This window comes from Protopterus annectens, chromosome 3.part1 (assembly GCF_019279795.1).
Source record: "Protopterus annectens isolate FY-2018-M chromosome 3.part1, PAN1.0, whole genome shotgun sequence".
In the NCBI taxonomy this organism is placed as follows: domain Eukaryota; kingdom Metazoa; phylum Chordata; order Ceratodontiformes; family Protopteridae; genus Protopterus; species Protopterus annectens.
The window spans coordinates 656,329,057-656,356,924 of NC_056732.1; positions in this window are offsets into that span (position 1 = coordinate 656,329,057).

The following is a 27,868-nucleotide window of genomic DNA, read 5'->3' on the forward strand; positions in this document are numbered from 1 at the left end:
ACCTATACATATTTATATGGTGCACACACGTGTGTGTGTGTGTGTGTGTGTGTGTGTGTGTGTGTGTGTGTGTGTGTGTGTGTGTGTGTGTGTGTGCGTGTGAGTGTGCGCGTATGTGCATGTGTGTGTTTGCGTGTATGTGTGTGTATGTATAAAAATAAAAACAACTATTTCATCCTGTGCGGTCTTCTTTTGGCTATAAAAATTAATACTAAATTTCTCACAGCAATATAGACAATGAAAGAAAATGTTGATCATACAAAAAAAAAAAAAGAAAACTATAAACCATACTAAAAATTAGTATAAAGAAAAAAATAAAGTCATTACAATAGGTCATCCACATAATTCAAATTTAATGTATCTGAAAACTAAGGGAAACATTTCCTTTAGAAGACAAACATCTGTTTCAACAGCATGCATGCTGTTTTATTTAAACCAACAAAATGTCTACATTCTTAAAGCTTGTAATAATTCATATAAAAGTCAGTAATTTATTGACACACTGTTTTTATAATGACTACCTTAATTATAAGCAGTTGCAACTAATTTGATTTCCCACTGCATCTCTGTTGTTTTAGAGATGTTAGCACTGAAAGGCATGATAGCAACTTAATTAGCATGAGATTATAGCCTTAGACAAAATGTGCAGTATCACATTCCTGAGACTGTAATTAAGTGACAGATCAGTTCACATATGGGGATGTGCATTTAGAGTGATGCATGTCTGATAGTAACATACTTGATTGAAATGTCTGAAGAAATTATTTTCCGGTTTGTATATCTACAGCTTAATTGAATGTAGAAGGTTCATAGAGTTGTACCAAGTTTTCAGTCTAGTGGCCTTCAAGATGTGCTACTGCAATTGACCAGTACTGGAGTTTATCCATAATACTTTTTCATCAAGTTTATTACACTTTTTGAATTAATTTTGTTGCAGCAAATAAACAATTATAAAAAAAAAAAAAAAAAAAAAAAAAAAACAATCCAAGGATTTAATCAAGATCTGCCTGGATCATGCTAAAAAGGTCATGCTCTCACAACATGATGTTTTGCAATTCAGAGATATGTTAGCTGCAGCAAAGTAAGACCTCATTATCTGGTAATTTGCATGTTTATGAATGCCAGTTAATACAGTGATGTGCAAATCATTGCTGACCTGCATATTGTGGTAGTAAACTGCTGCTCATATAAGGAATTGCATTCCCCCAATCGCTTTCCCCCAACATATACAAGTACACAAAACACACACACAAACACACACACACACGTGCATACACACACACACACACACACACACACACACACACACACACACACACACACACACACACATACACACCACTGTCCCTGTATCTGTCCCATGAGGTGGAGGTAAAGTAGCCTTCCACTTACAAGTTATGCACCACTATGCTTATTAAAAATAGAAGCCTAATCTTGCCTTCTTTTGTAACCAAGGATGCATGCAGGATTCTCTACCCTGTATAGCATTTCTTCCTTACTGGACATCACTGAAGGATCCAAATTCTTTGCAAAAATGTGTTAAATCCCACCCAGAAATCAAACAAATCTTCACAGTCCAAAGATGCAGTCTGCTGTGAAATGTAGGACATGGGTCAGTGACATGAGGAAAACCTCAATGAAGGGAACAAAAGGGGCAATCTGTGAGGCATTAAAATGTACCAATGTAGTAATTTCCAGACTTGAAGAATCCCTTGACAGAGTTCACATTTACTGTAAAAGTTGTTTGTTTTTTTAATAAAGTGCATTATTTTGTTGCAAAGCCATTTATTTTATTTTATTTTTTATGCGTTTTGTTTTTGAGCCTTTGTTTATTTTTTTATATAACTGTAAAAACCTCAGGTATTTGCTCACAATCCCCGTCATTTAGACTCCTACAGAGATGCCTCTCACATGCACCAGAGGGGTTCTGGATTCAAACCAACCCATGGGGTTAAGCTCCTCAACAGGCTTAACATCAAACACATATAGAAAGTTTTGTCTGTTAGGAAATCCTCTCAGGAACTTGACATTTCATTCCAATTCAGCAATCCCCAATCTTCTTCCCTAATTTCAAAATGTTTAGATATTTATGAAAGTTATTCTAAAGATTATTGAACTTATCAAACATGTCCTGAAAGGAATAAAACCCCATTCATTCCAAATAACTGAAAGACCTATTTCAGGTAGCCTATAACCCCATATAGATCCAGGTAACAAATGTTCAAAAATCTATGTGATAATAGGAAAGTGGGAAGCAAATGCACCAAAACTAGATGATGACATCACTTCATGACTGTGACCACCACCTGTGCAGTGTATGCACCTATATTCAACATGGCCGTAATCCCTTCCCTTCCACCCTCGCTGCTTCACTATACACACTACATTACCACCATGCAACATTCTTGGAATGCATCAATCTTTTTCACCTTCCAATAAATGTCCTTGAAATCATCCTGCCATGAAAGCATCCAGCAACTGCACTGTAGTAGCATATTTTAACATACCTCATAATTCCTAAGCACACATTTCTATTGGTTCCCTGGGGAAGACCCTCATTAGCTCAAGCCTAAACAAGACCACATGGAAAACCTTCTAAGCAAGGCCTGACAAGTATGCAGCACTCATTTTGAAGGGAATGACTTTGAAACCTTAAGAATATGCAACCATTTCAGAAATAGGGTCATACTTCTTTCTAACAGCCATTACTCAAGGGACAGGTTCTGTGGCCTCCACTTCTTAACATACACTGTCATCATATCCAGAAGACTCTTACATATCACTTCCTCCACTTCACAGGAAAACTGTGAAAACTCTACATGTGCATATTTCAGGAGGTGATCTCCCTTCTGTATACAAAAGAGCCCTTAGCAAATGCTGATGTTGCAAAATTTAGTGCCATCACTTCAGTCATATTACTGATAACCATGTGACTTGATATCACCTTTTCATAGCCCCACGGTATAGGGAGAGTGCAATATGGCTTACTTAGAAGGATTAATAAAACATAAACAGAAAGGTTAATCTTTTGAGGTCTAGTCCAAGCTTCATTTCCTGGCACATGCTCTGTCCCTAATGGCTTTTGCAAGGGATGCAGTTGCCAAGGCAAACAAAAGTATTGAGTGAAGCATCCCTTCCTTGTGCCATAAAATATATCCATACAAGGCAAGGAATATGCTGCCCAGACTTCATTACCATTATAGCTCTGTTATATAGGGTGAGAAACATTTTAATACAGTGGGCAAGAGAACAAATGATCTCTAGCACAGAAAAAAGATAATGTTACTACACATATTTTATTTTGGGTATGCAACACATTACAGCCACCTGAATATCAACCACATGCCATATGCCCACCCACTATCCCACCCAGCCCCATCCCACAAATATAAACACACATACGCACACTTTCTCCACCAATGCCAGTAATAGTTTTTTGCACTATCAGCAGCATTATGTGTAGACAGACATGAGCTTCCACTATGAGTGGATGAAATCGAATGCACTAAGGATCAGAATCCCTGAACTGCTCTTGTTTAAAAAATATTGTAAAATACATTTTTTTTTTTTTTTGCAGAATGTAACTCCTATGCACCCTTGTGGCAGCAAGCCTCCACCACACTTCTGAACTTATATATACCAACTTTACAGTTGCACGCACTTGAAAAAGGGGACAAATCCTCCAAAAAGGGACTCACTTGCAGAAAAACTTGCCAACAGTGATTTCCTGTGGAGGAACTTGGATCATCAGCAGGCTGAAGCCTAGCATTTCAAACTCAATCATTCAGTCTTCACCCACCAGTAGTTGACAGATGTATAGTCAATTTTATTATATTTCTATTCATTTTACTTTAATTTCACATGCAGCTAGTATTTATGTTCTTTACGTGCATCATGTTGTGTCACTATTTCCATAGAATAAAGATGGTAGGCAGTTGCTCTTTTTTGACTCTTCAAAAATATAGTATGTGTTGGAATACACAATCATCAGATGTCCTGCTTTGCTACATATAAAACAGTGCTTAATACTGACATTATTTTTTAATTCTACAAAAATCCAACACTGAAGGCAAAAATAACTATAACCCAGAGAAAAACAGTAGCTAACAAAGTCTATGACTTTTAACTTGCATACTTTAGTTGTCACAGAAAGCAAAGTTTGTAAATGAAAACAAGTCATTTGACCAATAAAAGCTACTAAAAAGAAAGGAACGTAACAGAGCTTTGTTAAGCTGTACTTAAATACTAAATAAAATGATCTACATAGCAATAATTGTTTACTCACATTAGTTGACATTCTGTTTCAGATAAGGCAAATTGGTTGTAGGTAGCGGGATTCCTGGGATTTTTCATAAGGAATGGTAAGTGTTGACTTGCAGAAGTTGATATAAAGATCATTTGTATTTATGCATGTCAGTTTAACTATAGCTATATCTTTATTTATCTATATCTATCTATATATATATCTATCTATACCTATATATACATATATATATATATATATATATATATATATATATATATATATATATATATATTTATATAGGTACTTTTCCTTTATCGGGGCAACAGGTCTAATAGAACTCTGTACTGTATATTGCTATTGAATGTTAAAGTGGATAGTTTTACAAATGCATAGGATGGTATAACAAGACACATTTCTGTGTACTGGCAGTTGACAGGGAGTAGTATGTTATATAGCCTGGATTATGTCACCTCGAGAATTTTGTAATTTTGCAGATAACGGAAAACTGCCTTTTTTTCTCCTGTTTCTATTTTTCATTATTAAATATTCAAACAAAACAACACTTTCCATTTTTATATTTGTCTTACTGAAAGCTACAACTTGGATGTATGTGGTTTAGATGCATTCAGATTTGGAATATTTTGTAAATGTGTTAATACTCTTCACTTGTATCCCATTGTAAAAAAAGGAAGCTGGGAAAGCTGGGAAATGGTCTTTCTTTGGCTCCTTAGTGTCCAAAGCAGTGAGGCGGAAAATAATAATAATTAAAAAAAAAAAAAAAAGGACAGCAAACCAGATGTGGCACCTTTAAGCTGTAGAGCTTGCATTAAAACTTTCTGAGATATGCTGAGAGTGAAAGTGTCTTTAACGTATTTAGGAGGGTTTACACCTATACAAAAAGAAGACACACAAAAGAAAGAAAAGAACACTGCAACGGTGATGTTTGAAACCAGTAAGTCGACGGAGAATTTTTGAGTGTCTTGTTAGGCACTGTCAGCACTGATGTATCTATTATTTTATTCACTGTCAGTTGGCTTTTAACAGGTTAAGACCACATTTATCAACGGTGATATAGTTGAGTGTTAATAACGTTAACTATAATATTCAGGGGTGTTTGGAGGTCCTTTCCGAGAACACACCATTGGGCCGGTGTGGGTGGGACAAACCCGATCAACCAAAGGTATGTAAGAAGTGCTAAGATTCCAAGTGCGCACATTACACCTGTTGCCCCGATAACGGAAAAGTACCTATATATATATATATATATATATATATATATATATATATATATATATATATATATATATATATATCTACCTTCAACAAATGAAAGTATGATCCATTGAACAGCAAAATCATGAGCTTATTGCACAGAAACTGCATTCTACCAGAAACACAAAAAACATGAGATACACATCACCGAAATCTGTACTGGCGGATATGTGTATACGCAACCAAGTGCTCCCTGTGGTATTAAATCAAAGTGCAGAATTACACCAACATTATGCGACCCTAGCAAGACAAAACCAAAGTGTGATGAAGTGAATATTCAAAGACTACAATGTATATTTTCAGTGAAATCACCCTTTACATATTCAAAAGCGACGCTATCGCTCTCACATAATCCATGTTATCATTATCAGACTTGTGCTTGAATATAGTTAGGAACTGCTGCTGCCTCCAAATCAGAGTTTTTTTCTTAGGAGAAGGAGGACAAGCCACTGACATTCTTTTTCTAATTTCATCCACTCAGTTTTTCTCCCAAACTAAGATTGTTAACACCGTATAAACATCACATACATGTTTTCCTGTTATACATTTAAACCTGCAATGCCAAGCTTCCAGAGCATTCTGTGTTCTTGGGATAGCCATATTGCTCAGACACAGCTCCATGCGGTCCTGTTGAGTCTTCCTGGCTACAGAGAACTGAAAAGAAGTGACTGCTTTCCTGATTATCTATTTACTGCATTTTTTTATTATCTGCACTTAAAAGTACATTTTAGTCGAAATTAGTCTAATTCAAGTCGAAAAGTGTTTGTTTGCTGTTTAATTTAATTGTTTGGCTGCCCACTAAAGTGTGCTAGCCTGTACTACTGACTTATTGCCTTTTCTGCATTTCTGTGTGTTTCTATTTAAAAACAAAAAAACAAAAAAATATTCCTTGTTTTCCTGCCTCTCCACCAGTTTACAGGCCTTGCTGTATCCTGCGCTGTGTTGTAGTTCCTGTGTTGTCCATTGCCTTACTTGGATAGAAGGAAGTTTCTTAGCTCACCAGTGGGAGTGGGGACCCTTGAATAGCCTACCTGTCCTTGAGGGAAGTGACCTCAGCACAAGAAGCTGTAGTAATTGGTCATTTTGGACCATTTCTAGCTCTTTTGAAGTTCCCTGGTTAAAATCTGCCTCTGGCATTTTTTTGAAGCCATATTGCTCAGACACAGCTTCACGTGGTCCTGTTGAGTCTTCCTGGCTACAGAGAACTGAAAAAAAGTGACTGCTTTTCTGATTAAGTATCCTGCTGTTTTTTATATTTGTTTTACCTTCTACTCCTTACCTAGAGCAAGCTTTAACTGTTTTCATAGTTATTTACTGCATTTTTATTATCTGCACTTAAAAGTACATTTTAGTCGAAATTAGTCTAATTCAAGTTGAAAAGTGTTTGTTTGCTGTTTAATTTAATTGTTTGGCTGCCCACTAAAGTGTGCTAGCCTGTACTACTGACTTATTGCCTTTTCTGCATTTCTGTGTGTTTCTATTTAAAAAAAAAAAAAATATTCCTTGTTTTCCTGCCTCTCCTAAACTAGTTAGACCAGTTTACAGGCCTTGCTGTATCCTGGGCTGTGTTGTAGTTCCTGTGTTGTCCATTGCCTTACTTGGATAGAAGGAAGTTTCTTAGCTCACCAGTGGGAGTGGGGAGCCTTGAATAGCCTACCTGTCCTTGAGGGAAATGACCTCAGCACAAGAAGCTGTAGTAATTGGTCATTTTGGACCATTTCTAGCTCTTTTGAAGTTCCCTGGTTAAAATCTGCCTCTGGCATTTTTTGAAGCCATATTGCTCAGACACAGCTCCACGTGGTCCTGTTGAGTCTTCCTGGCTACAGAGAACTGAAAAAAGCGACTGCTTTCCTGATTAAGTATCCTGCTGTTTTTTATATTTGTTTTACCTTCTACTGCTTACCTAGAGCAAGCTTTAACTGTTTTCATAGTTATTTACTGCATTTTTATTATCTGCACTTAAAAGTACATTTTAGTCGAAATTAGTCTAATTCAAGTTGAAAAGTGTTTGTTTGCTGTTTAATTTAATTGTTTGGCTGCCCACTAAAGTGTGCTAGCCTGTACTACTGACTTATTGCCTTTTCTGCATTTCTGTGTGTTTCTATTTAAAAACAAAAAAAACAAAAAAATATTCCTTGTTTTCCTGCCTCTCCTAAACTAGTTAGACCAGTTTACAGGCCTTGCTGTACCCTGGGCTGTGTTGTAGTTCCTGTGTTGTCCATTGCCTTACTTGGATAGAAGGAAGTTTCTTAGCTCACCAGTGGGAGTGGGGAGCCTTGAATAACCTAACTGTCCTTGAGGGAAATGACCTCAGCACAATAAGCTGTAGTAATTGGTCATTTTGGACCATTTCTAGCTCTTTTGAAGTTCCCTGGTTAAAATCTGGCTCTGGCATTTTTTTGAAGCCATATTGCTCAGACACAGCTCCACGTGGTCCTGTTGAGTCTTCCTGGCTACAGAGAACTGAAAAAAAGCGACTGCTTTCCTGATTAAGTATCCTGCTGTTTTTTATATTTGTTTTACCTTCTACTGCTTACCTAGAGCAAGCTTTAACTGTTTTCATATTTATTTACTGCATTTTTTATTATCTGCACTTAAAAGTACATTTTAGTTGAAATTAGTCTAATTCAAGTCGAAAAGTGTTTGTTTGCTGTTTAATTTAATTGTTTGGCTGCCCACTAAAGTGTGCTAGCCTGTACTACTGACTTATTGCCTTTTCTGCATTTAGCGCGGAGTTGCCACTAGAGCACCATCGGGCAGCGCCGGTTAAACAAGGTTAAACTATTTCTGGCTCCGTAAAGTCTGCTCTTCATTTTTTCCCTTAGAACTGCTCTACTTGTAATCTAAACAGTCTATTCTCTATCTGTAAAGCTCAGCACTTGTTCCTAAAGCATTTTTAGTCAGGTAAAGCACTTCTATATTATACAAAGTACTTCACTAGCTTAAAACCCCCTTGAGTACCCACTTCCCTATAGGTCCTTTCTGACTCAGTTACACAGCAAACTTTTTCATTTCTTCTAGTATGTCAAAGGGTCAGTTGCTAGCGTCCTCTCCTGCTCAGCTGGTGAATCTGGGAATATTGAGGCAATGTTACAATTGCCTCATGTAGACAGACAACCCTCTCCTCCTCCCACAAAACACAAATACATGCGAGAGATGCAACTATATAGCCAAACTGGAGGCTGAGCTCTCTCAACTCAGGACTGGCAAAACCAGACAAGAGGAGAAGGTAACCACACACACCATAAACCCAGTCTCACATAGAACTATCACAACTACAAATCAAACACATAAACACACAAATACATACTCAGAGGCACTGATCAAAAATCTACCAAAACAGCAGAGGCCTCCAAAGCAGACACCCAAACAACTGCCACCTCATGACATAACACAAGCAACACATAGATCACAAAGTCAGTGTGCAAATCAGTCACAGCCCTTAAGGCCAAACACAATGCCAGACACACTTGTCATAGGTGACTCCATAGTCAGACACACTGACGTCCCACTCACCAGACTGAACAAGGAGAGGGTCACAGTAAGCTGCCTGTCGGGCGCTAGAATCCGCCACATAACACAAGCACTCAGGTCACTCCACAGCAAGTACAAGTATGATTCAGTCATTGTCCATGCCGGTGTGAATGACCTGAGATGTACCTCCCTGGACTACATGAAAAGAGACATAAAGGAGCTCTCAGATTATGTAGCCCAGACTGGTATGACCCTGACCCTGAGCAGTATCCTACCTTCACCAAGAATGATGCCACAATACAGAGACAAAATGATCAGTTTTAATAATTGGCTTAATTTCTGGTGTCATTCTAAGGGGATCCAATGTCTGTCTGCCTGGAATGACATGGTTGACAAGCCACGCTGCTTCGCAAGGGACGGCTTGCACCTGTCACCCCTGGGTTTCCGGATATTGGCAAAGGCTCTTGCCACCCCCATAGTGCCTTTTTTAGACAAGGCTCAAATTCTAAACCCAACGCCCTAGAAAACAATAATGGAAAAAAAACTAAGGGTAATGCTGCTCAATGCCAGAAGTCTAAATCTCAAGATGCATGCCCTCGAAGCCCTCCTCAGTATGGAAAACATCAATGTCTGTGCTGTGACTGAAACCTGGTTCAAGGCTCCTGAGAGCACCCCGGCACTATCAGGTTTTACCTCATATCATGCGTTCCGGCCCCAAAACCCGAACCGTACCACAAAAGGAAGGGGTGTATCCATATTCATCAAGGATACCCACACCTCCAGACTGGTGGCAACTCACGAAGCATCAGAGACCATTCAGGTGCAATTAACCATATGCAAAACTTCTCTACAGTTTGTAGCATGTTACAGGCCACCCTCTCAAACTCAGGAACCCCACACAGCCTTCCTGAAGACACTGGAGAGTATAAATGTCTCTCCAAACACCATCATATTGGGTGACTTCAACTACCCAAACATAGACTGGGAACATTACTCAAGCCCCAATACCCTAGCCCAAAGGTTCCTGGAGTTCATAAACTCAAATGCTATGGAACAACTTGTCACCATTCCCACAAGAGGTGAAAATATACTAGACCTGATCATCACAAACATGGGGACAAAATGCTCCACACAGGAAGTATATCCCTCATTGGTGAGATCAGACCATAAACTAATCTCACTGGAGATCCACATCCCGCCCCCACCCCCAACAAAAAAAGACCACAGTGAAGAACTTCTCAAAAGCCAACTTCACACTTCTTAAGACTGGTGTGGTATCCTTCAAGGCCCCTGAGCCATTGGAAACCACAACCCACACTGATGAATCCCTTACAAATGCTTTCTACGAGCACCTCCAGGATTGCATGGATCAAGCAATCCCAACTAAAATCAAGACCCTTTCCACCAAAGGCAAGCGCCCGATCTGGTGGACCCCAGCCATAAACAAACTTTACAACAAGAGGAGAAAGCTACTACAAGATAGAGCAAAATCCCTAAAAGGGAAGACATCTCTGATCAATACTAGTAAAAAACTACGATCACTCATAAAATCATCCAAGGCCAACTTTGAGAGAAAAATCACCAAGGACTCAAAAGACAATTATAAGGCCTTCTTTAGCTATGTTAGAAATCTGGGTGGAAACTCCCAGATATGCTCAGAATTAGTCCAAAATGATACAAAAATCACTGAACCCACAGACATTGCAAACATACTGGCAGACAGGTTCAGTGAAAATTTCTCCCCTCCCCCCCCAAAGGAGAAATATCTATCCCAGCAGAGTGTAGCCTCCCAATCATCTCAAATGCCCAGGTGAGAGCTGCTCTCTCTAAAGCTAAAAACACAGCATCAATGGGACTGGATGGTGTCCCCGGCTGTGTGCTACACAAACTCAATGAGGAACTAAACCCACACATAAGGCTGCTGTTTAATCTTAGCCTTACCACAGAATACGTACCCAAAGAGTGGCATACGGCAACTGTGGTCCCACTCCACAAAGGCGGTGCTTCTACGGACCCTGGTAATTACTGCCCCATAAGCTTAACAAGCCTGGTCTGCAAAGCTATGGAGAGGATCATAATGGAACTCATAAATAAAGACATAGGGGACCTACAGACATTGGATCCTACCCAATTCGGTTTTTTCAAGGGCAGATCATGCCTCTTGAACTTGGTCGACTTTTTTGAAACAGTCACCAAGGCATTGATGAGGGTAAGGCAGCTCACACAGCCTACCTTGACCTTGCAAAAGCTTTAGACACAATACCCCACTCGGGTATCATAGAAAAGCTCACCAGCTTAAATGTAAACCCATATGTCACAAGATGGGTTGCAAACTGGCTCAAGGACAGAACCCACAGGGTTAGAGTTGCTGGTGCCATGTCAGACTCCAAGCCGGTCACAAGCGGTGTCCCACAGGGCTCAGTCCTGGGCCCCCTCTTGCTCGGCATCTACTTTTCAGAAGTGCAGGCAAACATAGGAGGATTGTGGCTGACAAAGTTTGCAGATGACTGCAAACTGGGCGCCATAGTTGAAAATCCATCAGACACGGATATCCTTCAGAGAGGTCTCATAGAAACGGATAACTGGTGCCAGAGCCATGGCCTTAAGCTAAACGCCAAAAAATGTATAGTCATACCCTTTGGTAAAAACAAGATAACCCCAAGTTACCACATAGGTGGCAATCCATTAAGCACAGAAGAGGTTATCAGGGACCTGGGGACCCAAGTTGACAGTAACCTTTCTTTTGACACTCACAATGCCAAAGTGGTTAGGAGGACCTTCTACATTGCCCACCTGATTATGAAGGGATTCACATCCAGATCAAGGGAGGTCATTGTTCCCCTGTACTCTTCACTTATCAGACCAATGATTGAGTACAATGCCCCATTCAGAATGTATCTTACCCGACACCTGCAGCAATTGGAAAGACCCCAAAAGTTCCTCACCAAAAGGATAAAGGGGCTCAAAAATATGCCATATGCTGCCCGACTGAAGAAACTCCAGCTCTATTTAGTCGCATACCGTCTGCTCAGAGGTGACCTGTGCCTGACATACAAGGCCATGTCCAACCTGGAATTAATGGACATGCTCCACCTCAAAAAATCCAAATCCACCAGAGCCACAAGAGCAAGAGACTTAAACCTCAACATGGATATAAATAGGACGTGCTGGAGGGACATATTCATCACCCAGAGACTCCCTATGCTGTGGAACAGAATCCCGGTCCATGTGAGACAGAGCACGTCGCTGGCTCTGTTCAAGAGGAATCTTGACCAGTGGATGGGAGATCGTAGGTTTACCCCGGGGATCATCTCTGTATCACTGCTGGACAGAGGCACGGCAAACTAATGGGTATAGTATTCTTCAGCCTAAGGGGTGGTGAAAGCCACACAACTCTGGCTAGGCTTATAAATGCCCTAGGGCAGATAGCCTAGTATGAACCTATGAACCTATGAACCTAAAACAGCTAATTTAAAACAGCTATATTCCAAAATTATACTGGAAACAGTGGCAGAAACCTCATGCAAGCTGTAGAACAGGTGCTAAACAACCGAGGTTTCCCATATAAATACCACTCTGCAAAATATTTTAAAAGGTCTTTCCCTTCACTTGGAAAGTTGGCTATTAGTCTGACAAACATTGGAAGGATGTTTTGTTCATCTAAAATGCAAAAGCAGCTAATTGTTTGACAGGTAACTGGAAACGCATATCAGAATTATAGGTAGAGCCCAGACTAAGTGTTTGAACCTTATGCCAAATACTTCTCCCAAAATTGAAAAAGCACCCCTTGCATTTTACGTTGTTAATGTTTATTTTAACACTTTTGATAGCTGCTCTCTAAAAATCACATAATATAAACGAGACATCAGACTCTAAAGACTCTATTCCAAACAAATCAAAAGACACTGCCACATATACTAATAACAAAGAAGGGACTTCTTCCTCATCAGACAAAACACTAGAGGTACGCTTTTTGTATATTCACCATATTCACCATAGAATGTATGGTGTATAACTGCTGACATTCTGTATCTCTAGCAAAGTACGTGCCATCCATCAACCAAATATCTGACTTGCTTAAATCAATTAGAGTTTGTGTTTTGGTGAGCGTTACTACAGCATTATCCATAGTACCATCACACAATGTTTTTTGTATAAATACTCCGGCCTTTAACGGAAAGTCATCAGGAGAAATATCTGCTAATGCGAACGAGGATGTTAACAGACCTCCACTCTGCTTAACTCTCACTCTTCTGACTGTCTGTAGCAAAGTTCTCCCACTAGGCAAGTTTGGATGTGAAATCTAATGATGAAGAGGCTACAGCATCGTCCTCTATTATACATGCCGAATCTCTTGATAAAGCATCTCTTTGCCTTAAGTGATGACAAACTGAATACTTCTCTCCATCCTCTGGCTCTCCTGAATGATTTTGCTCAATAGATTTAATTAATTCTTACCATCTTGTCACAGTGATAGTAATGGCTGTACCTCTACATAGTTGTGACACTTTGTATTTATAACACCAATATTTCTTGATTTTTGTCTTCTTCTCTAAATGGAAAATATATCCTTCCATAATTAGAATCTCACCTCCTTGTTGTGATTTGCCTGTATGGTAGGACTCCAGGAGTGATTCTGCACCAATCCGGTATAGTAGATGCCTGAACGCTATTACAGCTACTACTACTTCCTTGTCACATTTAAAGTGATATCACCTCTACTAACCATTGAAGTGTTTTTCATTGAATAGGTTTTCTATATTATGGCATTTTGTGCAATTCAGCTTTCAGTGCAGTTATTGAAAGTATATATATATATATATATATATATATATATATATATATATATATCGAGTACACAGGAAATGCAAAAACTGACAAACAGGTGAACAGATGGTAAATAGACAAAAAAAACCCCACAAATTATCCATTTCCACTCTCAAATTCAAGTTATAAATCTACTTTTAGTACTAATGTAGTGTCTACTGACTTATTACCAATGAACAAGCATTAAAATGTGCCGTGCCTTCTATTTCTAACATGGCCACAATTCTGCCCTATTAGGTAAGTCTACAAAAGTGGGGAAAAGGAGCATATAAATAAAATAAAGCATGTTAAAAATGTTTCAGGAGATATTGAAGTAGAAAAGACTCAGTTAATTAATGTAACTGATGTTGCACTTGAGAGTATTTCTTTGCTAAATAAGAAACCATCTTTTTTTACCTGGTTTCTTGTCAATCACTTCAAAACAAGTTGTAATTTAAAAGCTTTTATTAGAAGAATAAATATAAAATCCTGGTTTTGCACATTTACTATGAAAGATAGAATTGATGACGTTGTATTTCTTTTTTAAGAAATTGACTTTTAAGCCTCCATACCATCACACAGTAAAATTGTTTGAGGAAAAAGTTACGAACAGTTGAAAAAAATAAGGCAAATATTTTCTAAAAATTATAGTCATAACATATCCCTATCAGAATAAAAGCCCTTGCTAGCTTATGTTCCATATAAATGAAGGATTTCATAATGTTTCTTCATATCGTGGATAATAATAGTAACAGGCAATGCATATTTGTTATGTACACTCAATGTTGAAATAATTATATACTTGCAGACAACATGTGGAGGAGCAGGGGGATATGAGCAGTTAAGTTGTACTTGGTTGAATTTTCTGACTTTTTACTTATTATACTTATTTCAAAAGGGAGTGTCACCTTAAGATCGGGGGAATCACAATGGCTGCAAATTTTACACCTATTCATGCTGAACATTTTATCAGCTGTTTTGAGAGGTTGTATATTTATGATGAGTCAGTGAATTAGAAGTTATGTACCTACCATAACGTTCCATGTTAGTTGTCTTCTCTCGCCTTCTTTCTTGCTGGATGGGTTCGGAGCCGATCCTCGGCTCCGACTCGGCACTTGCTAAGCTCGAGAGTCACTTTTACCAGCTCGAGGCAGCCCCATATCCCATGATGCAAGGTGGTAATTACCCAGATCTTGTTTGGAATCTAGAGGAAAAACTGCCTATAAAAACTTTCCACTAAGGAAAGAGAAACACTAACCTAAAAAGGCTATAATGGAAACCAGGTAATCAAGAACAAGAACTATCTGGTGTCCAAGGAAGAAGAATCTTCCAAAGAAAAGGGGAGATCAAGGTCTGTCCAGGCTAGGGGGACAGGAGGGAGGGACGCAAGAAAGAAGGCGAGAGAAGACAACTAACATGGAACATTATGGTAGGTACATAACTTCTAAATGTTAAGTTGTCAATCTCGCCTTCATTCTTGCTGGATGGGACCGCGTCCCTAGCACCTCTATCTTGGGTGGCGCAATGGAACAGACTCTTGAGAACAGTGGAACCAAAGCTTGCCCTGTCCCTGGAGGCCAAATCCAATTTGTAATGAGAAACGAAAGTATGAGGAGTGGCCCAAGTGGCTGCTGCACAAATAGTATCTAAGGGTAGTCTAGCCTGAAAGGCTGTAGAAGTGGCTAGACCTCTTGTGGAATGAGCTTTAGGTTTTGAGTTCAGCTGTTTGCCCCTAAGCTGATAAATGTCAGAAATGCTGGATGATAGCCATCTAGATAAGGTCACTTTAGAAACAGGGAGACCTTTTCTATTTTCAGCATAAGACAGGAAGAGCTGATCGGACTTCCTAAATTGCTTTGTTCTGTCCAAGTAATATCTAAGTTGGCGATGAACATCTAGGTAATGCAATTTTTGTTCCGCCCTGTTAGAATAATTTGGAAAAAATACAGGGAGATCAATGGATTGGTTTAAATTTGTCTTAGAAGCAATCTTGGGCAAAAAGGATGGGTTGGTTCTCAAGGATACTCTGTCTTTGTGGAAGACCAAATAATGGAGACGAACACAGAGGGCATGAAGTTCAGACACTCTTCTAGCCGAGGTAATAGTGACTAGAAAAAGTGTCTTCCAAGAAAGAAACTTTAATGAACATGAAGCAGCCGGTTCGAAAGGGGGAAGTATCAAGGATGTCAGCACTAAATTTAAGTCCCACTGTGGTGGAGGATCTCTAACAGGGGGTTTAAGAAGGAACACTCCTTTGCGAAAGGCTTTACAAAGTTTGTGGGACATAATGTTGTGGTCTGCAAAGCCGACATGGAAGTTCGAGATTGCAGCCAACTGAACTTTGACTGTGGAAGACAAAGAACCTGAGTGAAAAATTTCCACAAGGAAATCCAAGACCGACTGAATAGGGGCAGTAAAGGGGTCTATGTTCTTAGATTTTGCCCAAAAAGAGAAGCGTTTCCACTTGCTAGAATAAATCCTCCTGGTAGAGGACTTAAGAGAAGCTACTATGATATCTCTAACGGGGTTAGAGATCATAGGAAGCCTGGCTAAGGAAAGAAGTGGAGCAACCAAGCTGTGAGGTTGAGGGAAGGAACGGACCGGTGCAGTTGACCCGACAGGTGGGTCAGAAGATCTGGAACTGGGTCCAGATGCCAAGGCCGCACCAAAAGATGGCGATGAAGGAACGGGAACCAAATTTGTCGAGGCCAGTAAGGGGCAATGAGAATCATTTTGGCTCTCAAGACGGTAGCTTTCTGGAGTACTTGTGGTATCAAAGGAAAGGGAGGAAATGCATAAAGAAGTCCCCGGGGCCAATCTTGGGTAAGAGCGTCTCTGGGAGGATGGCCCGGAAGTGGGAAGAGAGAGAAGAAGTCTGGGCATTTGCTGTTTTGGGGTGTACCAAATGTAAGCCACACAAACCCAGGAAAAAGCTCCAAGACCGTCCAATGAAGACAATAATTCGATAAAAAGGCAAATCCTTTATTCAGTTGTTGAGTAATAAAAATCCAAAGGACAGCAGAATGAGAAACAGCAATATCAGACAAGCGCTTTCGCTTGGGTAATACCAAGCTTTATCAAGTCAAAAACAGTTTCTTTCAAAGAAGCTACTGTTTAAATAGGAATCTTAATTGGTCACATGTTTAATTACAGCTGGGTCTCATTGAAGGAATCAGTTTGAAATGTCATAAACAAGTAAATAAAACCAATCATTCAAGTGTACATAAAAAAGTTTGACATCTGCACTACTTGTAAAATGATGCATAACTGATGAACCGTGTTGGTACAATTATAAAATTTACATACATAAATCATTTAACGAAGAAAAAACAGTATTAAAAATGTAAATGAGAATAAAAATAAAAATAAAAATAAAAATAAGGATTGTGTGTGAACCAAATGAATTTAAAATCAACAATACAGAATAGGATAAGAATGTGTGTGTTACATTTTTGTTGGTCATAAGAAAATGGTATCGTAATACACATGAATAGCACCCAGTTTGTAAGCTGTAGGATGTGTATAAAATGTGTATGAAGTGGGGTATGGGGTGGTAATGATATGGTAAAACATATTACAGCCTGGCTCTTCTAAGCTTCAACACTGAGCCTATGCTAAGTGTGCCGTTTAACCCCGGAGGCCTTCCTGCGTCCAACCTAAGCTGCCAAATCAACTCCCTGTATTCCAGGGTTGATTCCCAGTCACCTCCTCTAGTGCTAGGGTTCACTTGCTCAAGAATCATGAAGGACAGTTTGTAATTGTGACATATGAGTGAATGTTTGAAAAAGGCATTACTTTCCTTTTTCTTTTCAATGTCATAAATGTGCTCATACAACCTTTTCCTGAATTCTCTCTCGGTTTTACCTATATAAAAGGCACCACAGGTGATGCAGAGCCCGATGTAGACCACTCCTTTGGTTCCACATGAAAAGTGGCCAGGAGATCTAATGTGAGTGTGTCTGGATTTTAGATAAATGTAAGATTTGTTTGTAATAAGAGGACACTGCTTACAGGCACCACATTTAAAGGTGCCTTTATTGTGTTGTGAGTTATGAGTGGTTGTTGTGAGTTTTTTCTCAAAGATTTCTTTGAGGTTTTGCCCCCTCTTCCTCACAAAATTAGGTTTGGCTGGAATAATGTTCCTGAAATCGTCATTGCTGGCCAATACAAACCAGTATTTGGAAACAATGGTTTCAATTTGTTCGGAGTTATCAGAAAAAGTGTAGATGAAGTTGCCATCCTTCTCTTTGTTTTGTTGTTGTGTAAGGTTAGGAATCTTCACTTGTGTGCATCCAAGCAGTGGAGGGTATAGGGTGTCTCTTTTGGTAAGAATTTCATCCGTTAGTGAATTGAGCAGATTGACGGGGTAACCTCTTTCAATGAACATACAGTGTAGATTTTGGATCTCCTCTAAGAAGTCGGAAAATCTGCTACACATTCTTGATGCTCTTATGAGTTGTCCCTTTACTATGCCTTTCTTTTGGTGAATTGGATGCTGACTCTCATAGTGTAAAAGAGAGTTTGAGAAAGTAGGTTTCCTGTAAACCTTAGAATGTAATTCCAAAGATTGAGGGTCCCTGTGAATAGTAACATCAAGATAGTGCAATTCTTCATGGCTAATATTGTGTGTGAAGGTCAAGAACTCCATGGTGCTATTGTTGATTCATTTTGTAACAAGATTATGAACCGAAAAATAAGAAAGCTTGAGAGGGACCTACATGAATATAGGAATGATTTAGCATATCCCTGTCACAACAAATTTTCTAACACTGCTAGACCAACTAGTACCCCTGGTAATGGTGGAGATGATGTTTTTCAGCCAGACACCCACCACGCTCCACGCAGGAGTGAGCGTTTGGCTGAAAAAGATAAAAGACAACGTGAGCAGGATTTTCCCATACACCCCGGGAGGCCCGGGGCATGGGGTCCCAAACCACAGAGGACGGGGTGGAGGTGGACGAACAAACAATATTAGAAAATTGTTTTCAGGTTGTTGCAGACCCCCCCAGTCAAATCTGCCCCTGCACTGAACCCATGGACCATGCTGTCCCGCTTAGCACCAACATTACTGCAACCAAACACGACAACTGCACTATTTTTAGGAAAAATGATTTCACTATTTACAACTACACAGTTCTTGTAGTTAATGACACAGCTTTTAATCTTTTCACCAAAGGATTTCACTTTGTCCCAACCAATAGAGCAAATTTGGCCCAGTTACTAGTTGATCTCAAGTTATTCATCAGAGGACTCAACCTCAAACATTTCTTCAAAGGACAAACTTGGCAAACTACAGGATTGTGTAGGAAAAGCACTTTCAATCCCCCCACGCACCCGCTTCTTAGGTTGTATGAGGAACTAATTGAACAGGACTTGCGAAACATGTATGGTAACCCCCCCCAGATCAGACTCAACCAACTTGAACAATGAAGATTTTGAATACATCAACAAGTTGTTTGAAGAACACATCAGAATTATGAAACCGGATAAAGGTGGTGGAGTGGTTCTCATGTATGAGTCCGCTTACGAGGCTAGCATGCACCATGTTTTGCACGATGACACCCAGTACTGTTTCATTTCTCGAAATGAATACAATATTGCACTTGCAAAAATCAAATCCTCTTTATATGACAATTTACTACAGGGATTTATAAACGAAAAGCTTTACAACTTCTTGATTATTAACAAACCAACCATTCCGGTCATCTTTGGAATTCCAAAGACTCACAAGGGCATCAGCCCGTTGATTTTTAGACCTATTGTCTCAGGTGCAGGTGGTGCGACTGAACCTATTGCCAAGTTCATTGACTATGTTACCAAACAACACATTTCTGCTCTTACTCATGTGTGCAAGGACTCATGGGAATTTTTGAAACTCTTTCCTGTTTCCAATTGCCCCCCCTCCTCCTTTTTGGTCACCATTGACATCAAAGACCTTTTTTCTAGCATTCCCCACTCCACAGGGTTAGAATGGTTTGCTGACTTTTTCACCAAAGAAACCAACCTGGGCAACAACTTCATCAATCTAATTATTGATATGATGAACATGGTCTTAAATAACAACTATATCGTTTTCAATGGGGAACTATTCAAGCAGTTAAAAGGAGTGGCGATGGGTGCCTCCTGCGCTACCAATTACGCCAACGTGGTATTACACAGATGGGAGCAAGAGTACATACTTGGCACGACTTGGGCACAGTTTCTCACCTTTTACTGCAGATACCTTGATGACATCTGCCTCATTTGGAAAGGCACTGAAGACCAGTTATCGACCTTCCTGCAACACATCAATAGCACCACGGAGTTCTTGACCTTCACACACAATATTAGCCATGAAGAATTGCACTATCTTGATGTTACTATTCACAGGGACCCTCAATCTTTGGAATTACATTCTAAGGTTTACAGGAAATCTACTTTCTCAAACTCTCTTTTACACTATGAGAGTCAGCATCCAATTCACCAAAAGAAAGGCATAGTAAAGGGACAACTCATAAGAGCATCAAGAATGTGTAGCAGATTTTCCGACTTCTTAGAGGAGATCCAAAATCTACACTGTATGTTCATTGAAAGAGGTTACCCCGTCAATCTGCTCAATTCACTAATGGATGAAATTCTTACCAAAAGAGACACCCTATACCCTCCACTGCTTGGATGCACACAAGTGAAGATTCCTAACCTTACACAACAACAAAACAAAGAGAAGGATGGCAACTTCATCTACACTTTTTCTGATAACTCCGAACAAATTGAAACCATTGTTTCCAAATACTGGTTTGTATTGGCCAGCAATGACGATTTCAGGAACATTATTCCAGCCAAACCTAATTTTGTGAGGAAGAGGGGGCAAAACCTCAAAGAAATCTTTGAGAAAAAACTCACAACAACCACTCATAACTCACAACACAATAAAGGCACCTTTAAATGTGGTGCCTGTAAGCAGTGTCCTCTTATTACAAACAAATCTTACATTTATCTAAAATCCAGACACACTCACATTAGATCTCCTGGCCACTTTTCATGTGGAACCAAAGGAGTGGTCTACATCGGGCTCTGCATCACCTGTGGTGCCTTTTATATAGGTAAAACCGAGAGAGAATTCAGGAAAAGGTTGTATGAGCACATTTATGACATTGAAAAGAAAAAGGAAAGTAATGCCTTTTTCAAACATTCACTCATATGTCACAATTACAAACTGTCCTTCATGATTCTTGAGCAAGTGAACCCTAGCACTAGAGGAGGTGACTGGGAATCAACCCTGGAATACAGGGAGTTGATTTGGCAGCTTAGGTTGGACGCAGGAAGGCCTCCGGGGTTAAACGGCACACTTAGCATAGGCTCAGTGTTGAAGCTTAGAAGAGCCAGGCTGTAATATGTTTTACCATATCATTACCACCCCATACCCCACTTCATACACATTTTATACACATCCTACAGCTTACAAACTGGGTGCTATTCATGTGTATTACGATACCATTTTCTTATGACCAACAAAAATGTAACACACACATTCTTATCCTATTCTGTATTGTTGATTTTAAATTCATTTGGTTCACACACAATCCTTATTTTTATTTTTATTTTTATTCTCATTTACATTTTTAATACTGTTTTTTCTTCGTTGGATGATTTATGTATGTAAATTTTATAATTGTACCAACACGGTTCATCAGTTATGCATCATTTTACAAGTAGTGCAGATGTCAAACTTTTTTATGTACACTTGAATGATTGGTTTTATTTACTTGTTTATGACATTTCAAACTGATTCCTTCAATGAGACCCAGCTGTAATTAAACATGTGACCAATTAAGATTCCTATTTAAACAGTAGCTTCTTTGAAAGAAACTGTTTTTGACTTGATAAAGCTTGGTATTACCCAAGCGAAAGCGCTTGTCTGATATTGCTGTTTCTCATTCTGCTGTCCTTTGGATTTTTATTACTCAACAACTGAATAAAGGATTTGCCTTTTTATCGAATTATTGTCTTCATTGGACGGTCTTGGAGCTTTTTCCTGTTTTGGGGTGAAGCAAAAAGATCGCAGCATGGACGGCCCCACTTCTGAAAAATCTCCTCCACAATGGATTGCTTGAGAGACCACTTGTGAGGCATGAGAATAGCTCTGCTCAATCTGTCCGCTATTATGTTGGTTTTCCCGGGGATATGCGTTGCTACCAGAAACCAATGAGAGGAGATCGCCCATTGCCAAAGTCTGAGAGCTTCTCGACACAAGGGATAGGACTTGGTTCCGCCCTGCTTGTTGATGTACCACACGAAGGACATGTTGTCCGTGTGAACTGCAATAGTCCCTAAAGGGAGAAAGTCGTTGAGGGCTTGCAACGTTAAAAGCACTGCTCTCATCTCTAGGACATTTATGTGCAGGTGGTATTCGAATGGTTATCACGTGCCATGAACCATCCTGCCCTGATAATGCCCCCTCACCCGATCAGGGAGGCATCCGAAGTGACCGTGGCTACCGGGGCCGAGGGAACAAATGGTTTGCCCTGATGAACTAGAGGAGAGGAAATCCACCAGGATAGATGGTTCTTGCAGGTTTGTGTCACCAGAATCTTGTGACACATGGGAAGCTGCTGGAAGGACCATTGGGTGAACAACATCCATTGTAGGAGACGCATGTAAAAGCGGGCCAGAGGAAGAAGTGTTATGGCAGCTGCCATGAGGCCCAACACTTTCAGGACCAACCTGGCTTGTGCCCTTTGGCTGGATAGGATGATCCGAACGTGGTTTTGGATATCTAGGATTCTCTGACTTGTTAGGTTTGCTGACATCCGAGTAGTGTCTAGATTTGCACCTATAAAGGTAATAGATTGGCAGGGCGACAAGGAAGACTTTTCAAAGTTAACTGAAATTCCTAAGTGAACGCAGAGACGTAGAGTGTAATCTCTGGCTTGGAGAAGTTGATGCCTGGTGGTGGCTGAGAGGAGCCAGTCGTCGAGATACGGAAACACCTGGAATCCTTGATGTCTCAGGTGAGCCGTGACCACTGCCATGCATTTGGTGAACACTCTGGGGGCTGTAGTGAGGCCAAAGGGCAGGGCTCTGAATTGAAAATGACTGGTCCCCAGCCGAAAGCGGAGAAAACTTCTGGAGTGTCTGTGAATCTTTATATGATAGTATGCATCCTGAAGGTCTATGGAGCACATCCAGTTGTCTTTGCCCAGAAAGGGCAAAATCGATTCAAGTGTGACCATCTGAAATCTTGTCTTTTTGACAGACTTGTTGAGCCTGCTGAGGTCTAAAATTGGTCTCCAGTCTCCCGTCTTTTTGGGGATGAAAAAGAACCTTGAGTAGATTCCGAACTCTAAATGATCTTTTGGTACTGGCTGGATGGCCCTTTCCTTTAGAAGCTTTGACACCTCTAATTTTGCAATTTCCCTGAGATCGGGTGGTATGTCTGGAAGGGAACCTCTTTGAGGGAAGGGGCTTTACTCGAAAGGAATCTTGTAACCCTCAGATATGATCGACTGTACCCATTTGTCTTGAGAGAGGGAAAGCCAGGCTTCTGGGTACAGCGACAATCTTCCCCCGACTGCCTCCAAGGGTGGGCAGTCGGGCAACACCTCAAGGATGCTGGAAGGGCTTGTCAGAGAGAGGCTCTCTGGAGCCCTGGTTCTGCGGACCCCCTCTGCCCCTAGGGTGGCATCTGTTATTATTACCCCCTCTGCCTCTGGGGGTAAACTGACCATGTGCGTCAGGCATGACTCCTTGTGATTTCCGGAACCACATTTTCCCTCCCTTCTGACCTTTGGGGTAAGGTCTAGAAGGAGTAGAGAAGCGGACTCCTACGGCAGAAAGAGTCTTGCCGTCCTGCTCGCACCTGGTTAAAGTGTCCTTCACCTGAGGGCCAAACAACATTGTCCCATCAAAGGGAGAGTTTGTGAAGGATGCCTTAAAGGGGTCTGCAAAATTACAGAGCCACATCCAGGACTGACGTCTGAGGGCCACTCCTGTGCCTGCAGCTCTACTCGCCCCATCGGCTGCATAAGAAATGAGCCGTATGGAGGAGTTGGTTATGGAATTTAGGATTCCCAGCTGAGAGGCAATCTTTTCTTGAGCCCCTGCTGCTGACGGATCCTGTTCTACTTCACCTAGCTCTTTGAGGATGTCTCTCTGAAGTCTGGTGAAGTGACACAAATAATTCAGCGAACGCATAGCAAAGGTCGCTGAAGAGAACATCCGCTTGCCATACCTGTCCATGGTCCTAGACTCCTTGTTAGGAGGATGGACTGGCATGGAAGGATCTGCAAGTTCCTTCTTTGTGGTGGCCGCCACCACCATGGCATCAACCGGGACACCCTTAGTAAGAAACTGCTTTTCAGCGGGGGCCATGATAAACTTTGAAGGTCTCCTGGGGACTGGTTCTACCGAATCAGGAGATGCCCACGCCTTTCGAGCTATGACTTCCATAAGGGGGTCGAAAGGCAGAGACACCCAGGAGGTGGAGGGTCGAGATCCAAAAGCCTCCAGGTATACCGATTCATCCTCGGAGGGATTAATGGAAGGCCAGTTCCCCCTCTGTTTCAGGAGTTCAAGGATGTCTGAAAAGGAGACATCCTCAGAGGGAGATCTTGGGGACCCCTCCGACTCATCTAAATAGGTATCTGATGTTGTAGACTCAGGGGAGTCTAAATGCTTCCTCTTGCAGGTCCTCTTACACGGGGGTTCACCTGAAGGATCAGGAGAAACCTCGGAAGAGAAAGTCCTTCCCAATGGGGAAACCTGGTGCGATGGATCTCTGGGTCCGGGAGCAAGAGAGCGGGAAGAGGCATCTACAGGCACCATAGAGGGAGAAGCTAAAGGAACCGACTGCTGGCTAAGCTCTGGGGCTAGCACACTCCTCATCACCTCGAAGGCTCCCCTCCCAGAGAGGGCCGAGAGATCCCGCTCGGAAGAAACAGGGATCCCTGGTCCCACCGAAAGGGAAGGCTCTGAAGCAGATGTCGGGGCCGAGCTCACCAAGGCCAAAGCTCCGAGAGGGAGAACAGGGTCGGACAAGGGTCCGATGCCACTCGCCCCCTCAGAACCAACCAGGGAAGCCCGACGCCCGGTTCCCTCCAAGGAAGGTCTCAAGGAGGAGATAGGAATCGAAGATGACGGAGAAAAAAGGTGTGGTATCGGCTCCGAAGCAGCAACAGTCATGGTACCAATAATCTCCGGCTCTGAACTCTGTAAGAGAGTCAAAGGAGGAATCTCAGGGGGGTGTAGAATAGCTGACGTCTGATGAGATGGGCTATGGAGCATCTGGGCTAGTGCCTGTGATTTTAATAGCCTACTCACCACTCTCTCTAAGTCGTGGTCTGAGAGCCTGGGCGACCTCGATGATCGGCTCCGATGGCTCCGCTCCGAAAGCAAGGGAGAGGCTGGAGCCGAGTGTATAGATTCCAAAGATGGAGATCTAGACCTCTTCTTGGATGGAGCCATCGGAGCCGAAGAACGTTCGGCTCCAGGCAGAGCTGACAACTTGTCGGCTCCGAGAGGAGACAAAGATATCTCGGCTCCAGCCGGAGCCGAGACATGCTTCGATGCAAGGGTGTCGAAGCCAGGGTATCGGAGCCAACTGGCGCCAGTACAAAAACTTCCAACAAGGAAGGATCGGCTCTGGACGGAGCCGATGTCGACTTCGGCGGAGTCGGAACCAAGACCACAGACTTGGACACCGAAGCCTGGGTCTTGGAAGGCTTGGAGGGCTTCCCAGAGCCGACCTTAGCCGGGGAGCTCTCTGGTTTAAGAAGACCCCTGTGGATCAACTTATTTCTACGTTCCTGCAGGACTCTCTGGCTGAAAGAATGACATATAGCACAGGAGTCCTGCTGGTGTAGGGGTCCCAGTTAATAAATACAAGAAGTGTGACCATCTGTCAGAGACATCTTCTGACAGCACAAGTCACACTTCTTGAAACCTGAGACCCTAGTATCTTTGGACATATCTCAGTCCTAAAACACTCACACACACCAATCAGTCCAAACAAGACACTAACAAATAAAAATTATAAATAACTAATAATAATAATTAGTTATTACTATAAGAGTGACACAACACACACACACACCTGAGGGAAATCCTGACAGGAACTGTGAGGGTGGGAAAGGCCTAAGGCCTGAATACGCTAAAACTAATTGAACTAAGGGGAAATGGGTATGGAGCTAAGTGAATAAAGTACACTGAAGGGTATAAAGACTATAAATTAGGGTTTGAGAGACCTAAAACCTGACAAATAGCAAGAAAAATATCACTTACCAGGAGCTGGTAAAAAGACTGACCTCATCAGCGAAGCGGCAAATGAGATCTGGGTAATTATCGCCTTGCATCATGGGATATGGGGCTGCCTCGAGCTGGTAAAAGTGACTCGCGAGCTTAGCAAGTGCCAAGTCGGAGCCGAGGATCGGCTCCGAACCCATCCAGCAAGAATGAAGGCGAGATTGACAACTTAACATTCATTTTTTTAACATACCTGGAGATATGGCATCATTTCCTAGTCAGATGTTAATTGGTATGGAAAAATCCGAAAAACAAATGCTTGGTGCTGATACCCCAACCAGAGAACAACGATTGAGAAACCACAAAAACAGGATGTATAAAAGAAACATCTTGAGAAATATAAGGGCAGGCCTTGCATCTACCACAAGGCTTGCTGCCTACAGATAAAGCAGGGGTATAAGATAAACTAACATGTTCTCAAGATGTTTCTTTTATACATCCTGTTACTAATAGGACCCATATGTTGAAAGCTAAAGCCACTTGCAGGACTAAGGATATAGTGTATCTGGCTAATTGTAAGTCTTGCCCATGTTTTTACGTGGGCAAGACGAATAATATGTTCAAAGTTAGAATATTGCAACATCTTTCTAGTATAAGAAACAAGGACACACATAATGCTTTGTTCAGACATGTTAGTGAACATCCTACACATTGTTTTACTTTTAGGGCCATAGTCAATGTAAGGCTTAACAAGAGGGGAGGTAATATAAAACACTACACAGAACAGATAGAGTCAAGGAAGATCCTAGAGTTTATGGCACATAGGAATCCAGGACTCAATGATGTTTTTCCTATTAAACCCACCTTAAAAAATAGGTGGGTTTTCTACTGAATTGATTTCACTAATTGTTCATTGGGTGTGTTCTTATTTAAATTGTGTTCTGCACCATTTTACCTTTGTCTGATGAAGGGTTAACACCCGAAAGCGCTTACCTCTCAGAAGCTTGTATGTTTTTTATGGCAGAGTTTTATTAAAATTTTTGGATACATAACAGCACCGTTCCAGAGTTCTTTTGTTTTTGTGGTATGGAAAAATGATGCCCAGAATTTTACAAAATTTGCATATTTCATAAACAATGGGTTTAACATTTTGCTTGCTGTAACTTTTGTTTTGCTTTAATTAGAAAGGAGGAAAATGGTGTAGTTAAAACCTCAGTAGATAAAAAATGCATTTTCGTGAAATTCACTTTTGTCTGAACGCATTTAACATCCTGGACATTTAGTGAAGAATATTCCCACATCTTAATATTTAAGGATTTGGGAAATTTGTAGTGTTGAGCAGGATTTTGAAAGACAGTTAAAGGACTTGCCAACTGTTTTTTTTTTTTTTCTGAATAACGGCTATAGTGGTAAGGATGTGAATGATGCTTGTCATTCAGGCAGTGAAAAAATCTATAGAATATCTGTTGGAATTTTAGGATATGGCAGCAGTAGGAATGAATATATGATACCCTAAGATTTATCACCACTTAAGATACTAACGGCAGTCAAATCCATGAGATTTTGGTGAAAATTTGCCATCTACTTGGAAAAGATTTTGTAAACAGTGTTTCTAACAGAGATCAGGTTAGCTATTACAGAGGTCAAGCCCTGGGGTAAATTTTTTTCTAATTGTCCATTTTGTTAAAGAAAATATTATGCAAAATATCCCCCTATTAGTACTACAAAACAATTGAAATTAGAAACCTTATTGCTTGCAATACTACCTGGGTGGTTTATTTAGCAGTATGTGGATGTGAGGTGTTTTATGTAGGATAGACTTTCTATTCTTTCAAACAATGTATTGCACTG